We start from the raw sequence: 18,772 nt of genomic DNA, 5'->3' as shown, positions 1-18,772 counted from the left end.
TTAAAAATGTATAAATGTGTGTTATTCAAACTCTGATCTGTTGCCTGTTATTGAAGAAATCCACATTATTTTATTACCAGTTTTATTATTTTTGATCTTTTATTGGTTTTATAATTGTTTATAGGTTTGATAATGTTTAATTTTATTGCTAATAAAATAAAATCCTTAATAAAATTGAAGAATAACCTGACATACATAGTTGCATTTTTTTTTAATGTATTGCCTTCATTATTGATATATTTCAGGTCTTTCCTTCCTTTTTTATTTCCCACCATCGTTTGTTGCTGATTGACTTCCACCTGCCTTTCTCTCTACAAGTCATGTGACAGCATCTCATTGGCCGTAGCTGACATGTGGGTGTGGCTACACTATACCTGTTGATCTGACTCACCTGGTGTCACGCTCTCTGATTAGCGAGGCAGCCTCTCATTGGCTGTAGCTGTTATGTGGGCGTGGCCACAGCAGAGCCGTTTGATGCTGTAAGGATTGATCAGTTTTATTCTTGGATATTATTTTATTTTCTCTTTAATTCATAAACTTTTTTTCCCTCATCATTCAAACATTTTTAGCTGATGAAGGACGACCACACCACGGTCCAATCACGGATGATTTCATTGACCGCCGCCGCAGAGAGAACATTGACGATGACACCACAGAACACCATCATGGTGAGGAGACACTGTACGGGTCTGACCTTTAACCTTCTTCTGTGGATTTAACTGTAGTCTTCTTCTTCTTCTGTGGTTTTAGCTGGCATCCAGGAGCTTCTTTACATCTGAGGATTCTCTGTCAGAGCGCTGTAGACCAGACTGATGGAACTGGTTAGTGGAGCTGGTTAGAGGATCTAGAGAATATAATGCTGAATTTAATGAGCTAAATAAAGACAATTAAAGTCACTAAAGCCCTAAAAATACATGCTATTGAAATAATTCTGTAAATGTTGAACAGGGGCCTTAAATGAAGGAGAACAGTGAGTGATTGATCTCTGCCTACATAGATCTGTATTATTAGATGCCACCATCACATCACCTGTGTTAGCTGTCATTTAAAAGCTGCCTGTAGATAGAAGGTACAACAGTGAGGCGCTGCTGCCCTCTAGTGGACACTACTCTACACAGCCTGACTATGTGACCACAGTGGTTCAGGACAGTGACCTCTGACCTATGATGTTAGAAACACGCTTGTTCAGAATTTAGCCAACATATTTAGTGAACACATTACAGCACAGAGGGAAGTTAAAAATGTTGATTTTCTAATATAATGAGCGGATTTATGGGTTACTACAGTAGGGCTTTTTCTGTTTTTATTTTTCAAATGGATAAAATTCTGAATAAAATGGAAGAGAATTAGACAAGAAAAATGCACTGATTTTTAGTCTAAAGCCAGAATCCTGAGACTAGAGTCAGAACTCTAAGAAAATAAAATCACAATTCTGAAATTAGAGAAATAATTTTAATAGTTCAGTCAGAATGTTAATTTTCTCAGGACTACATAGTTTACAGTTATTAAATATTTTTTTCTATTGTTCATACATTTAAATGCTTTTGTGTTATTTTGTGGTGTTGTTATGGAAACTCAGTTTTATATTTTTCTTCTCAGATTTTCTCGTGCTTCTTTCATAACTTGTTTATATCTCAGACTGAATCTCAGGCCTCAGTGAGAGAGTACGGGGGCCGCATGTGGCCCCTAAGCCACCAGTTGCCCATCCCTGATGTACATGTTAAGATGAAGATCAGCCCTCAACCAAAACATCAGACTTGGAGTCTTTACCCCCATATTTTTATTTCAGGATTAGAGAATTCTGACAGTGAAGATTATTTTTCAGGGACATTAACGATACATTTTTCATGACGCCACAAAGAAAAATCAAGGAGCCACAGTTTTTAATTTCACCATCAAAGAGGTCACCAGGATTTAACTCTGTAATCTAATTTCACCAGTTAATCCAACACCAGTTAAACCATGACACCTGTTCTCTACATCAGCAAAAAAAATAAATAAATGAAAACATGAATGATAAATAGACTAAAAAACAAACAAATAAATAAATAACTAATAGATAAACAAATAAATAAGTAACTAATAGATAAATAAATAAATGATTTAATAAATAATATACAAATAGATTGATGAATAAATAAAATATAAAAAGATAAACAAATACATAATTAGATAAATTAATCAATAACAAATATATACATCAAAAATTAAAAAGTAAATAAATAAATAAATGGATGAATAAATAAAAGATAAATAAATAAAATAGTAATTGATAAATTTAAACTATATAAATGAATGAAAAATTATTCAAAATAATATTAAATGAATAAATACATTAAGAATAGGCTAAATAAATGATTAAGTATCTGGAAAAAATAAATATTAGATAAATAAATAGATCAACAAATACATAGATAAATAGATTAATTAATTAATTAATAATAGATAAATAGATAAATTAAGAAATGAATAAATAAATTAGTAATTGATACATTTATAATGTATAAATGAATGAATACATTTTTTATATCATATTAAATAAATAAATGAATAAATAAATACATTAAATAATAGATAAATAAATGAATAAGTAGATGAATAAATAAATATTAGATAAATAGATCAACAAATACATCTATAAAAAGATTAACTAATCAATAATAGGTAAATATATACATAAAAATGACAAATTAAATGAATAAATAAAGAAATAAATAGATGAATAAATAAAAGACAAATATATAAATTAATAAATAAATTAGTAATTGATGAATATATATAATAGATATATGAATCAATAAATAATTTCAAATAATAGTAAATAGATAAAGAGATACATAAATTGATTTACAAACATACAAATGAATTAATGTGATCAAGAATTTTCCATTTTTAAAACAGTGCTAACATTTCTAAATTTATTGCGGCCCACCTGCAGTACGTCTGGGGTCCACCAGGGGCCAGTGGCCCCCACATTTGGACCGTCCTGAAGGCAGTAATAACAGGTTTATTTAAACAGTCCTTGTTTGTTCTAGAAGGTTCCTACTCCTGTTAAAATGATGTCAAGTATTTAAGTGTGATCCTGATCTGAATATATCAAACAAACAGGAAATGAGCTTCACTGCTTCCTGTGTATCTCTATGGAAACACTACAGCATCTTTGACTAAGGAGGAAAAATGACCCATAATGCATGGCAACAGCTTTATTTAGAGTGACCCGGAAAACAGCTGATTGATGTAAAGGTAGTCCATGTGAATGTCCTTTCCTGAATTAATCCACAATTTTCATCCAATCAGATGTCTGATTGACTAGTATCAGAAAACTACATATCCCATCATGCCTCTCTCTGTCTGTTTGTCTGGTAGAGCTCAGAGTCTCAGGTTCAGATCAAGGCTTAAACACAGTAGACCCCCCCTAATCCTCACAGATTGTCTCTATCTGCTCTTTATTACAGTTAACAGCAGATTATTTTTATTATGGGATTAGAGATTAGAGTCGTCAGAGAATCCTTAGACAGCTGAGCTCACAGGAACAGTCCAACAGAACAGAATGTGCAGCCGGCTTTTATCATTTCCTGTGACATCCTCAGGATCTGGGTCCAGGGAGTCCTGTTTCTCTGAACGGGTACGTCCAAATGGAGGTAGACAGGTGTTAAATAAAATAAATAAATAAATAAAGTCTTGGTAGGCTGCATCAACCCTCTAATGAATTCCTGAAAACACTCAGCAAAGAGCCAGACTCTATCCCGGCTTTCTTTGCTGCTCCCTCTGCAAACTGCTTTTCACAACCTTCCTCCATCCCAGCTACATCTGATTTGATCAGTGTCATTCCGTCGTCACTGATGCCTGCTCTGCTCTGGGTTTTTTTCTGATTTCCTCGTAGGCACAGGAAAGGCAGGAACATGAACTGGTCCTGCTTGAGGCTCTCCATATAGGCTTGTTTAAGGTCAGGGGGATCCCAGAACAGCCACACCGTCAAGTATAAATAACAGCAATAAAAGCTAATTGGTGGAGACACTGAGCATCCACACTATTGATATTCATGTCGGCCATTTTGTTTATTATTATTATTCTTATGGCCAGCTATGTCCTCCTTCATACTTTGTTGTATCGACACCGTTTACACTTTAAAAAATTCAGTTTTTTCGTCATTCCACTGCTACAACTTATCTCATTTCTAACTTTTATAATATACCTATTTTCATGCTATTTTCAGCTGTTTCTATGCTTTTTCAGCCATTGAATGCAATTTTCAGCTACTTTGATGCTATTTTCAGCTACTTTTGGGCTACTTTCAGCTATTTTTAGGCTATTTTAAGCTATTTTTATTCTTTTTAAGAGCTATTGATTGCAGTTTTCAGCAACTGTTATGCCATTTAATGCTATTTTTAATGCTATTTTCAGCTATTTTAAGGCTATTTTTGTCCTTTTTTGAGCTATTGAATGCAATTTTCAGCTACTTTTATGCCATTGTATGCTATTTTTATGCTATTTTCAGGTATTTTAAGGCTATTTTTAGCTATTTTTGTCCTTTTTCGAGCTATTGAATGCAATTTTCAGCTACTTTTATGCCATTGTATGCTATTTTTATGCTATTTTCAGGTATTTTAAGGCTGTTTTCAGCTTTTTGAGGCTACTTTCAGCTATTTTTGTCCTTTTTTGAGCTATTGAATGCAATTTTTAAGCTACTTTTATACCATTTTATGCTATTTTCAGCTATTTTTGTGCTTTTGGCTATTTTTAGCAGTTATTTCACAATTCAGCTCTCAGCATCCCCTTGCAATTTCAGCTGAAATTGCAATTTTGATCTAGTTACTAACTGATGATGGTTTCTTGACAACGTGGTCCTGGCTGAACTCAGGTTGTGGCTTGTTGTGGAGGTGGAGGGTCCTGATGCCAGACCAGCAAGAACCAGTAAAGGATCAGACATGTTAGAATGAAAGAATACCATCATCACCATCATCATTATCATCATCATCTTCATCTTCATCAAAACATTATGGAATCACCATGATTATCATCTTCTTCATTTTTTCCTTCTTCTTCATCCCTAGCATCATCACTATCACTATAATCGCTGTCATTGTTATCAACCACCATCATCATGATCTTCATCACTCTCCTTAATCTTCCTCCTCATCCTGGTACCAGAGTTGATCCCAGCAGGTGTGCTATCTCCCTCTCTCTCTCTCTCTCTCTCTCTCTCTCTCTCTCTCTTTGTCTCCGTGTCTCTCTGCTCAGGGAGGGTTCAGGGCTCTCCTCTGATTGGCCCATCCTCTCCTCTGTGTCTGTGTGATGAATGGTGGAGGAAGGGGGATGACTCCCTCCCTCCCTCCATCTCTCTCTCTCTCTCTCTCTCTCTCTCTCTCTCTCTCTCTCTCTCTCCCTCTCTCGCCCTGCTAAGGTCATGTGATGCAGTAATTCCCTGGGATTTGACTCTCAGGCATGCTCTGTCTGCTCCTCCATCCTCTGAGTGAGAGAGGGAGCGTTTGATCACCCTGCATCCCGCCGCTCGTTGGCCCCGCTCCTCTCTATTTCCTCTGGATCTATTGTTAACGGGGACGGGGAGACACCGGAGCGTCAGGGAGAGACAGACTAAGGGAGACCAGGAGGGAGAGAGGGGACCAGAGTGAAGGTAAGACACCTGATCTAATCAATCAGTCTAAATAATCAGGACCCTAACGGTTCCTCTGGTGGTTCTGATCCATGGTCTCTGTCTCAGCCTGTCTGTGAGCTGATCATTATTGGGGATCAGTCAGTCTAAGGGTTCCTTTGGTGGTCCATGGTCTCTCTCTGTTATCGTGTCATCCAGTCACTGATTGATCTGAGCTGCAGATCAGAGTGGTGAACTCTGTGTTCCCTGTTTTTCTCATTGATCCCTGTCTTTGTTTACATATTATTTATTCCTCTTTTGATTAAGTGGTTCTTCTGATGAAGGTGATCAGATCTGACACTCACAGATTAATTTCTCCATAAGCTTTAGAAACCCTGTCACCATATCAGTTCTCCTTGTTTCTTAATGCTGTATCTGACCAGCAGAGCAGAGTGCACTGTCACAGAGCAAAGCTAGGGTCATATCTACTGGATCATATAGAGTCATATCTACTGGATCATAGAGTCATATCTACTGGATCATAGAGTCATATCTACTGGATCATAGAGTCATATCTACTGGATCATAGAGTCATATCTACTGGATCATAGAGTCATATCTACTGGATCATATATAGTCATATGTACTGGATCATAGAGTCATATCTACTGGATCATATAGAGTCATATCTACTGGATCATATAGAGTCATATCTACTGGATCATAGAGTCATATCTACTGGATCATATATAGTCATATGTACTGGATCATAGAGTCATATCTACTGGATCATATAGATATATTTCCTACTTTTATCCCATCATATCCTATTCATTGAAGTCTATCATATCGTACCAGTTCCTGTTTGTTGATTATTGATTAAATGATGAATATTTTGATCATAGAGAAAGGTTCACAGATGTGATGTATTGATTATTGATCAGCATGCAGAGCAGCTGGTGTGAGCTGGGGTTTCTGGTCTAACAGGGATGGTTTTTACTGGGGGGCGTCATGGCACCCAGGTAAGACACAGGATGTCTCTAGATGGGATACTTAGAAGAGTAATGACTCAAGAATTTTGTTGATTTAAAGAAGTAGATATATATATATAGATATATAAAACTAACATTTTACCAGATAAACAGCTGTTGGAGCGGAGAGATCAGACCTGCTCTGGTCTGAGTCTGATGATCCAGATCCCCATAAAGACCTGAGACTCTTATCTCTAACAGACAGAGAGCTGTGGACATAGAGTATTTTACTACGTACTAAAAACTAGACCTGAATTCAGAGTAAAGGCAGGCTGCTAGAGCCGGACGTAGGCATTAACACCCATAAACAGAGTTATTGAACACGATTCTGTATAAACTGAAAATAATCAGGTAGATAATGAAACTACTCACTGACAGGATGGACCAGGTGGATTGGCCGTGATCAGACTCACCTGGAGTCACCTCAGAGATCCGGCCTGGTTGATCGGTCAGCCTTGAGTCCTCAGATTCTCGCTGGTTCATTCACTAACACGGCCGTCTACCCCATTAAGAAATAATCCCAAACTACAAACATCTGACCAGGAATCACTCTGACTCTACCTGAAATATGATTCTAAAAACAGGCAGAGGGTTCTCAGGCTCCTCTATAGAACAAACGGCAACAAATGCATTATAAAGACCATTATACAACCACCAAAACCCAATTTTATTACCTCCGCCAAGGATCTTATGTGATCGGGTGGGTTTGTTAGTTTGTTAGGTTGTTAGCAACATAACTCAAAAAGTTGTGGATGGATTTTGATGAAATTTTCAGAAAATGTCATAAATGGCATAAGGAAGTACTGATTAGATTTTGGGAGTGATCCTGATCACCGTCTGGATCCAGGAATTTTTTAAAAGATTCTGTACTATTGGGAGATAGGGCTAATGGCGGAGGTCTGCGCTCTCCGAGTGCTTTTCTACTGTTGTTACCACTTTACACCAGGAGATGGTGGACATGAGTAACTTCAATCCCAGCAGCATTTTTGGTGCATTTCTTTTCAAAGTTATAGAGTTTATAAAGTTTGAAAGACGCACGCCCGGTCGAGGAGACGAGTTGGAGCGTAGCAGAGAAAAAGACAGCGAACTGTAGCGAGAATACTCACAATGCTGGGAGGAATAGAGGAATATTCACCCTCTGCCATGACTTCCAGTTGTCCAGTGAGACCATGGGTGAGACTGTCAGTGCATCTGTTGGCACCAGCAGGCAATGCTTCCACCATGACAGTCCACACCTAGCGAAGCTAATGCTTTTCCTCACCGTGTTTCCACCCCACCTGGGAGGGAGTAACTGGCAAATTAGATTATGGGAGTGTACTGGATCTCCACCTGGATCCAGAAATTTTTTAAAGGATTCTTCACTTTTGGGAGATAGGGCATAGGAGGTCTGTGCTCTCTGAGTGCTTTGACTTGGCCAGGACATTCCCCTTGTTGTCATTTCTGTGTATCTTTCTCTGGATGCGTTGGCTCATTGTCTCACTGGAAAATAAATCTTCTCCCAAGCCATAGTCAGTGGCGTGCACAGACTTTTTCAAGGGCAGGGGCAAAAAGAAAGAAAAAGGGCACATACAGCACGTTCTCACCACTGAAGAGGACACTTTAGACATGTTTATGTTATTCAAATGGCACATTATATAGCCTTAAAACAGACTAACTAAGACTTCTCAAGTTAGTTTGTAGTTAGGATCAGCATCCACAAGAACTGTGTAGATTCAACGTTGGACTGTGAAGAACACACATAAAAATAAATAAATAAATCCCTAGGGGGTCTGGGGGTCTTCCCCCACAACATTTTCAATGACGTAGATGCCATTTCCTGTATTCTGGTGCATTTGAACACTATATCAGCACAAGATAATCCAAACTGGTTCTGTCAGATATAGCTCTGGCTCAATATAGATAAAAAAAAAAGGCCCACCATAAAAGTCATTGCAACAGTAATGTTTCATAGTATTTCTTGGTCCTAATGGTCTTCTGGAGTTTAGTGTGTTTTTCCACCCAAGAGGGCAGTTGTGTTTTGCCAACCAGGAGGGCACTTTAACGCGGGTTTTTCAACAATTGGGCCACGAGGGGGGTAACCGCCCCCCCTGCCCCCCCGTGCACACCACTGGCCATAGTTCTCTGTCAGAATGAACAAGATTGTCCTTCAGGATTCATTGTACCCTCCATGCTAGAAACATCTCCACAGCATGATGCTGCTGAGAAGCATCCCCACAGCATGATGCTGCCACCACTGTCCTCCACAGTGGGGATGGAGTGTTTGTGGTGATGTCAGTGTTTGGTGTCTTGTCTGATGGTCTTAAAGCTCCATTCTGGTCTCATCAGACTAAAGAACTTTCTTCCTCTTGACCATGGAGTCTCTCACAGTCCTTTTGGTGAACCCTAGTCCAGACTGAATCCAAGTTTTCTTCAACAGTGTCTTTCTCTAAAGCTCTGACTGGTGAAGAACCCGGCCAACAGTTGTTGTCTGCAGAGTCTCTCCATCTCAGCTGCTGAAGCTTGGAACTCCTTCAGAGTAGTCATAGGTGTCTTGGTGTCCTCTCTCTCTAGTCTCCTTCTTGCACGCCCACTCAGTTTGTGAGGACGGTCTGATCTAGGCAGATTAACACATGTGACATATTCCTTCATTCTTCATGATGGATTTAACTGAACTCTGGGGGATGTTCAGAGACTTGGAGATGTTTTTGTCTCCACTTAGACTTTTCAGTAACATTTTCTCTGAGTGTTCTTTTGTCTTCATGGTGTAATGGTAGCCAGGAGTACTGATGAACCAGTGAGATGTCTTTATACTACAATCACTGCACTCAGGTGATCCCTGTCTCTCTAACTGTGAGACTACTAGCAGCAGCTCTCTGGACCTCTGTTAAACTAGATCAGTCTCTTTAAGGGGGAATATTTATCCACGCACTTATTTTACAGAACAGATTTTTAGCTAGTTGACATTACTTTGTAGAAATCAGTTTTCACTTTGACTTTGAATATTTTTTCTGTCAAAAATCCAAATTCTTTTGGGTTTGATTGATTAATAAAATCAATAAAAGGGTAAAATATCCAAGAGTTTCGATACTTTTATAGAGCTGCCAGTAACAGCCACGGGCAGCTTGTCCTTCCATGTTTTGTTCTCCTGTCTTTAAACAGTAATTGTGAAACAGCTTGTTTCTTGATTTTGGGTTTCATATTTCAAATTAAAAGCCTGTTGGCCTCAAACTGGAGTGACTGTGTGGTTCAGATAGCGGTCTTTCTCTCTAACCCTCCCTGGTCCAGACCTCGCTGAGATAAAAACCTTCTAACCATCAGTAAGAGTGAGAGAAGGCAAACAGACGTCTGTGATGCCACATGGCAGCGTTAAGCTAATCCCGGCCAATTCCACTCCAATCCTCCTGCAGAGCCGATCGCAGGCAAAGAGGGATGAGACGGCTTTGATTCAGCCGCTCGCTCTCATCATCATCATCATCATCAGGATCTGAGTTTACGGGGGGGTGAAAGGATGAGGATGCAGCCCCAGAGACAGATTTAGTAGGCTTGTTCCTGCAGACTCGATTAAAGCCAACTTATTATGATGACAGTTCTATAAATAAAGTTTCATCAACCACTCTCTCTCTCTCTCCTTTTATAAACACAGAGGCTCCGTGACCTTAAACCTCACTAGGGACATTTTCGACCATTCCTGGTTGCACTACTTACAGCATGGACTTTGGTGGAATGCATTTTTTCTCTAAACTTGGTCACACTGAACCTCATCCTTTAAAATAGAAAAGTGACATTGCTCATGTTCAGGACATAAAATGTCCCCATTAACTTCCATTTTGAAATGATTTTTATTAAATCTATCGTCGTTACACTACAGAATTATGTCTCTGTTGTTGTTGGCTTCAAGTGTGGATGCAAGTCTCCAAATTTTTATTTACTTATTTAATTTTTTAGTATTTTTCACCAGAAGGTGCCATTTTATTTTTACCTCATAGGGAGACTCGATGGCATTTTCCTGGTTCAACTCAGTAGAGATGATTAAATCACAGCTTTTTATTCACAGGCTGAAGCCGATGAAAAGAGCTGAGTCTCTTAAATTAGAAAAATATTGAGTTACATATATGCATGGATGTTTTTCTGTCTCTTAACTCAGTGAGTGCCAGCCCTTTTATAAAATGGAAAGTGGCTTGTGCCAGTGTTTTCGGCCATTTTGAGTCATCTTTCAAGACCCACAGAATATTTTGTACTATGACTCTGAAGCACAGAATAGCTCAAATAAAAGAAGAAACTCTCTATTTCACCATGGAAAAACCGTTTGTTTGCACCTCGTTCCATTCTTGATTTATCTGAAGTTGAATAGAGGATGGTTCCACCCAAAAGACCACTTTTTTTCTAGAAAGCTGAGAAAAATGCATTTTTGTGAAAGAGAGTTTGTCGAGCAGAACAGTGATTTGGATGTTATAATTTTGCCTTCAATGACATAAAAGACATCTGAAAATTGTATTACAAATGTTATCTGAGTAAATAGAGGACCAGTGGTGAGAGCGTAAAGATGGATCTGAATGAAACAGACGCCGCTGTGTCTCTGTTTAATCTGTGCATCCTACAGGGACGTGAAATTTGTTCAAACTAAAAATCTCACTGTGATAACAAGGAAAATGTTATCTGTTAATATTAAAGACCCTGTAGAGTGAAAGTAAATCTGTATTTAAGTTTACTGAATGACAGCTCACTGTGTTATGAACAAACAGGTCAAATTTTAGTCAAATAAAACATCTCTAAGTTTATAAATGAAACTTCAAAATCATGAAAAATGAGGCAGTCAAATCTGCTCCAGGATGGTGTGGGCGTGTCTGTTGAATGAGCTGAAATACGATCCTCTCAGATTTAAAAAAATTTTACAATCTGATTGGAGGAAAGCTCTCACACTATTAGCCCCGCCCCTTAACCTAACTTTGACCCCACCTTTCTCTGTGCCAGAGAAGAGACAAGGATCATTTTCACACCTGACAGTCTGGGGACTCGGACCATTTTGGAACGGAAATTGCAACAGTGTTGCCCTTTCCTTTGGTTTGGTTTGCATTCAAACTGCTCTTTGTCAAACTGACCAAACCTTTTGAACACCTGCAACATCTGCCCACTCGGGGCGCTGTCGTCACAAACAAGTGGCGACTAAGAATAAAAGCTGGCGTAGAAGAAGACGAAACGGGGAAACCCAGCTCCTTCCACTGGTCTTTTATTCCACATAAACGTTGAAAAAAACAGAATTTATGCTGTCTTTGGGTTTCTGCTCTTCCATTGGGGCATTATGAGCAGCCAGTGAGACGGTGAGCTGTCCAACATGTCGTTCTTTACACGAAACGAAAAAATAAGCATGGACTACGACGCGTTGCCATGGCTACACAGACGCCAAGCAAGGTACCGACATGTCTCTGAGTGTATTAAATCACATATAAATCCTTTTATCATTACGCTTTATGCCACTTCCTGTCTTTGTTTCACAAGTTGGTCCACTTTGCTTTCACACCACAAACGAACCGTACCAGGGTTCGTTCGGAAGCGGACCAAGACCCCCTGTTTTCAAGCGGACCAAAGTCTGCTTTTTTGGCCCGCACCAGAGTTCGTGTGAGTTTTCACACCACTCAAAATGAACCGGACTATCCAGGAAAACTGACCAGAGTTTGTTTAAAGCGAACCAAACAGCTCTGGCGTGAATGCGCCCAAAGTCTGTTTTCTGTCTCAAATCTCTGTTCTGATGCTGTTCTGACACTGTGGCTGATAGATTTGGTAAATTTACCTCACAATGAACAAAAAAAACAGCATTTAACTGGCTGTTAACTTTCAATAAAGGCAGTGACATCAGCTAACAACAGACTGGACTGAGATGAACTGCTCTGTGTTTTTAAATTGTGTCGTGTTAGAGGGGCAGAGTCATTTCCTTCTGTGAGCTGATGACATCATGAGCCCATATATTGGCCCCGCCCACATTCAACCCAGCCAGGAAAGAGGTGAAAAACTTTCTAACAGTCTCCAGAACTCAGTCACATGTAGATCTCAGTGTTTTCACGTGTTTACAGAAACCAGATTCCAACATTTCTAGAGTGTTCAGACACAAATGTTGGATTTCACTCTGCAGGGTCTTTAAAACTGGCCCTGTGGTCCACAATTCAAAGTGGGAAGTAAAGTATGGCTCACTAGACGTGTAACAGTGAACCAGTGTGCTAATGATGGTGTGGATACTGGGATAAAGTTGATTTAAAGTCCAAAGCGGTGATACTCAACGTGTGGCTCTGGAGCCATATGTGGCTCTTTTATGTCTTGATTTTAAATATTATTTCCCTTAAAAAAAGGGAAACTTTTTTGCCCTGTTTCAACATTTTAGCCACTTTTCATTCCGCCTTTTGCAATTAAATACCACTTTTTTCCTATTTTTTTTACCCATATTTGCCACTTTCTTTGCAACTTTTTACCCATTTTTCTTCACTTTTTTCCCACTTTTGCCCATTTTCACCATTTTTCTCTTCATTTTCATCACCTCTCAGCTTCCTTTTGCCATCAAATACCACTTTCTCATATTTTTTGCCAATTGTTGCCACTTCTTCTGCAACATTTTACCTATTTTTTTGCCACCTCTTCCAATTTTTGCCACTTTTATCCCATTTTTGACCATTTAAGCTACCTTTTCTCATTACATACAATTTTTTCCTACATTTTTGCACATTGTTGACACTTTTTACCCATTTTTATACCACTTTTATCCATTTTTTTTCCCCATTTTCACCCATTTAATCTATGTTTTGTCATTAAATACCATTTTTCCCCTAGTTTTGCGCATGTCAGCCACTTTTTTTGCCACTTTTATCCAATTTTTGCCCCTTTCCACAATTTTTTTGCCACTATTTGTCCATTTAAGCCGCATTTCGCCATTAAATACCCCTTTTTTCGTACCTCCTTGCCACTTTCTTTGCAACTTTTTACCCATTTTTCTTCACTTTTATCCCATTATTGCCCTTTTTCACAGTTTTCCTCCGCATTTTCACCACCTTTCAGCTACCTTTTGCTATTGAATACCACTTAAATACCACCATTTTTATTGCTATTTCAAGCTGTTTTGCCACTTTTCATCACTTAGATTGTGGCTCTTGCAAAGGTATTTTTCAACAATTTGGCTCTTTGGTTTAGTTGGATTGAGTAACACTGGTCTAAAGATTAATGTGTGTATTATCACAAACTAACCAACACTTTACTTTAACCCTCCTCCTCCTCACATCAGCCAATAACAGTTCAGGGTTAAAACAAGGAATACTTGTGGTAAAGCATTCATGCAAGCAGGAAGGTTGTTGTTTTTATCCTTTAACTGGTGCACAGTAACTCTGATTCTTTTCCCTGGTGATGAAGCGCTACCATCCCCTTCCTAACCGCTCTTTGTTTATGCCGCGAATTCATCCAATCACATGCACCGTCCCTATTTTAATGAAAGAAAAACCAGTGAGATCCCGGCAGCATGCTGTCTTGATATTTCCTGTAAATATTCAGCCGTCTGTCTGTGAGCGTGGCTCTGCTGAGGTACGCTCTGTTTCTAACGGCGGTCATGTGACCAGGATTGAAAGGTTAAGTACCACACACCCTCTGTAACCATGGCAACAGCCACAGTAATAAGGCAGCCCCTCTGGAGAGAGATAGAGAGAGAGAGAGAGAGAGAGAGAGAGGGAACAAAAGACTGCGTGGAGGAGGGGACATCAGAGAGTCTGTTCTGTGTTAGTACATTAGAGCTGAAACCAGAATCATTCTGATTGATATTATTGATTATAGATCAGATTATTTACTGATTTAACATCAGCATCATGCATTAAAAGTCTAAACACTCCTGATGCTTTGTCAACACGGAGGAGACTGAGCCAGTGACAGCGTGCATCAGTCCTCTATTAATCCTGTTTATCCTGTTTTCATTACTGTGGAAATATAAAATATAAACTCTGTTAATGTCTGAGCTCTTCATTGAACTGTCCTTTTTCAGTAGTTTTAGATCTCCTCGTTAGGGACGTCCTGAGGGTTTTTGCAGCGGGTGTGGGTGTCCCCAAAGACCAGATCTTAAAGCCGTATGAGGGTAAATCTGCTGCCAAACAGTCTCAGACTCACTGCAGGACTTAACCCCCAACACATGCTGCTGGCAGAGTCCATGGTCCGAACGTTGGCAATGATTCTGTGCAACTGAGACAACGCTCTCTATTTCTGATTAGAATACGACTAAAGATGGGCACTAACTCTACTGTGCTGACACTTTTAGTTACTATTGATCTTTAAATGAGCAGAAATACAACTGATTCAAGTCTGTGGTATTAATAAATATACAGTTTTGGTAATGGCAGCTTTGGTATTATCACTGTGAGACTGTCAGCTGGAGGAACCCCCCTTTAAACGCAAGGATGGAATCCTCTTTAGAATGTGATGGCATCTTCAAAGGCAGGGATGGAATGTTGATATGCTTTGACTGCATCATCTTAAAAGGCAAGGATTGAATGCTTTATAGAATTTGATGGCATCTTTAAAGGCAGGGATGGAATCATTCATAGGCTGGGATTACATCACTCTTAAAAGCAAGGACTGAATGTTATATAGGCTTTGATTTCATCATCTTTTAAAGCAAAGATAGAATCATTTATGGGCTTTTTAATTGGCTTTGATTACATCGTCTTCAAAGGCAAGAATGGAATTTTTCTAAGGATTTAAAGACTTCTTCAAAGGCATGGATGGAATGTTTATAGGCTAGGATGCAACAGTTTTAAAGGTAAGGATTGAATGTTTAAAGGCTTTTTGACATTTTCTTCAAAAGCAAGAATGGGATGTTTCATAAGCTTTGATGGCATCTTCAGTGGCTAGGATTGAATGTTTATTGGCTAGGATGCAACACTTTTAAAGGCAGCGATTGAATGTATAAAGGCTCCTTTGACATTTCCTTCAAAGGCAAGAATGGGATGTTTCATAGGGTTTGATGACACCATCATTAAAGGCAAGGTTTGAATGATTTAACTTTGATGACACAATCAAAAGCATTGATGGAATGTTGGTGAAGCAGGGGATGTTGGAGCCTTTTTCCTCCATTTTTACTAAATAGTTGGTCGTATTTGGCAACTTTTGTAAAGCTGGGTGGAAGTAGTGAGGAGCGAGGGTTGTTGTTATATTTGTGTTCTAATGATGATAGGAAGATGCTGAGATTCTTTAATATAACTTAGGATACCAGCTCTGTATAATTAGTGGTGTAGCTGGTATGACCATGATCCGGCGTGTTGTAACTGTCTATCAGGACTCTCTAGTCCTAACAGAGGTAATAAGTCTGAGTAGTGAACAGCGAGTTTATCTCCATCCTTACAACTATTTAACACCAGACAAAGAACTGATCCAGGTCTTTGTCCATCCTGCTGGTTTTCTATCCGCTCTCTCTCCTCTCTGGTGGAAGTGGTGGGTGGAGGAGCATTTGTTTGTTGTGCTGTTTCAGGGTGGGTGGTGGCATTGTGGGTGGGGGTTAAGGATGCAGATGGTGGAGTTGGCTGAGCGTCTGTCTGACATACGGTCAGCAGCTTCATGAGGACAAAGACACAAAGAGACTGTGGAGCGGTTTGTTTGAAAGATTAGAAACCAGAAGCTGTGTGTGTTTTTAATACACAATAACAAGACAGGAAGTCTAGAAGTGGTGCTGTACAGGAACACAGAGACAATGCAACAGATTTCTAATCTCATGATTCAGATCAGATCATGGATTGTGGATCAGAAAAGGTAGTGATGTTAAGGACTGATGTTAAGGCACTGATATTAGATATAGATGTTAAGGCACTGATGTGAAGTAATGATGTTAAGGCACTGATGTTAAGTACTGGTGTTAAGTACTGGTGTTAAGTACTGGTGTTAAGTACTGATGTTAAGTACTGGTGTTAAGTACTGATGTTAAGTACTGGTGTTAAGTACTGATGTTAAGTACTGGTGTTAAGTACTGGTGTTAAGTACTGATGTTAAGTACTGATGTTAAGTACTGATGTTAAGTACTGATGTTAAGTACTGATGTTAAGTACTGGTGTTAAGTACTGATGTTAAGTACTGATGTTAAGGCACTGATGTTAAGTACTGGTGTTAAGTACTGATGTTAAGTACTGATGTTAAGGCACTGATGTTAAGTACTGATGTTAAGTACTGGTGTTAAGTACTGGTGTTAAGTACTGATGTTAAGTACTGGTGTTAAGGCACTGATGTTAAGTACTGGTGTTAAGTACTGGTGTTAAGGCACTGATGTTAAGTACTGGTGTTAAGTACTGATGTTAAGGCACTGATGTTAAGTACTGGTGTTAAGTACTGGTGTTAAGTACTGGTGTTAAGGCACTGATGTTAAGGCACTGATGTTACTACATTAATGTTAAGTCATTATTTTATCGTCATTTTAACCTTGATAGAAGAAAAAAAAAAAGATCCCTTACTCTACTGACACATTCAGGTCATCCCTGAGAGAATCAACTCCATTTACAGTCATCTTAGAATAAAACAGACTGAGTCCTGTAGTTTGACAACGGAGGACACTGATGTGATAACGGCTCCATCTCTAAGAGCCTCAGAGTCTCTGATATATTTAAAGCTTCATCACATCATCATACATGTAAACACATCCATAATAGAGCAGAGGAGAGGGAGCCTTATTCTGGGTTAGTAGGACTGACTGAGCGTGCTCCAACTCCACAAATGTCTCTGTGGATTAAGACCATCATGTAGACCAGCACAGTCTGACTTTGACCCAAACTCTCTTTAATATCATCCTCATTCTTTTGTTGAATTCACCTTAAAGCTGGTGTTAAAGAGCTTTAGGAATGGACTTCCTGGTTTATATGACAAGATTTGTTTATTTGATCAGAATGCCCATACGCTGTACCCAAGAAGACGGAATGGTTTTAGAGATTTAAAAGTAATATAAAACTAGAAGAAAAGGAAGGAATGTTTACAGACATTCATGGATGACATCATCTTCAAAAGAGAGAAAATTGAGAATTTTGATGGTAATTTGACAGAAGTTTTGACCCAACATCACTGAGTTTTCTGACTTTATATCTATGAGTGTTTTGAAAACATATTTGTGAGTATTCTTGCCCTATATCTGAGTGATTGAGTCTATACTTGTGAGGCGGGAGGTCCTCGGCTGCATCCAGGTACTCTTTTTTTTTTTGCCATATTTTTGGGTCTTTGAATATGAGTTTCATTTCCTTTATCTGTGAGCTAGTTGACCATATATTTTTGAGTTTTATTTCCTATATATGAGCTTGTTGATGCTGCATTTTTTAGTTTTATTTCCTATATATGTATATGAGCTTGTTGACTACATTTTTGAGTTTTATTTTCTATGTATGAGCTTGTTGACGCTACATTTTTGAGTTTTATTTCTTGTATATATGAGCTTATTGCCTCTACATTTCTGAGTTTTATTTCCAGTGTATGAGCTTGTTGACTACATTTCTGAGTTTTATTTCCTATATATATAGTCATGGATGAAATTATCGGCACCCCTGGAATTTTTCCAGAAAATACACAGATTCTCACAGAAATTGTTGCAATTACAAATGTTTTTGGTATACATGTGATTATTTCCTTCATGTTCATTGGAACAACACAAAAAATCTGAGGAAAAAAGACAAAATTGACATAATTTTACACAAAACTCAAAAAATGGGCCGGACAAAATTATTGGCACCCTTTTAAAACTGTGGGTGAATCATTTTATTTCCAGCATGTGATGCTCATTTAAACTCACCTGTGGCAGTAACAGGTGCTGGCAATCTAGAAATCACATCCTGAAGCCAGTTAGAATGTCTAAAAGTTGACTCAGCCTTTGTGTTGTGTGTCTGTGTGTGTCACACCAAGCATGGAGGAGAGAAAGAAGGGCTGAGAATTGTCTGAGGACTTAAGAAGCAAAATTGTGGAAAAATTTGAACAATCTCAAAGTTTCAATGCCATTTCCAGAGATCTCAATATTCCTTTGTCCACTGTACGTAATATAATGAAGAAGTTTATAACCATGGAGCTGTGGCTAATCTCCCTGGATGTGGATGGAAGAGAAACTGGCAAAAGAATGCAACGCAGGATAGTTGGAATGGTGGATAAACATCTTCATTCAACTTCCACACAAATTCAGGCTGTCCTGCAG

At 38.7% G+C, this 18,772-nt stretch overlaps 1 protein-coding gene across 7 annotated transcripts in view; it reads left to right on the top strand.

Annotated features, from left to right (window-relative positions):
- The first annotated feature begins 423 nt into the window (after positions 1 to 423).
- plekha6 (pleckstrin homology domain containing, family A member 6) overlaps positions 424 to 18,772 on the top strand; it is a 119,065-nt gene continuing 100,716 nt past the window's right edge. For 5 of the 7 annotated variants that reach the window (XM_041779755.1, XM_041779765.1, XM_041779746.1 and 2 more), the window contains exons 1-3: positions 424 to 479; positions 570 to 668; positions 751 to 821. The gene's annotated coding sequence lies outside the window, so the exon portion shown is untranslated. Of the gene's footprint in view, positions 480 to 501; positions 669 to 750; positions 822 to 5,530; positions 5,636 to 18,772 lie in introns of those variants that run through there. The other 2 variants (XM_041779808.1, XM_041779737.1) reach the window with 2 other exon arrangements.

The sequence above is a fragment of the Cheilinus undulatus genome, linkage group 3, assembly GCF_018320785.1.
Source record: "Cheilinus undulatus linkage group 3, ASM1832078v1, whole genome shotgun sequence".
Lineage (NCBI taxonomy): Eukaryota > Metazoa > Chordata > Actinopteri > Labriformes > Labridae > Cheilinus > Cheilinus undulatus.
The sequence above is the reverse complement of the archived record's forward strand: the minus strand, read 5'-3'. Positions and strand labels throughout refer to the sequence as shown.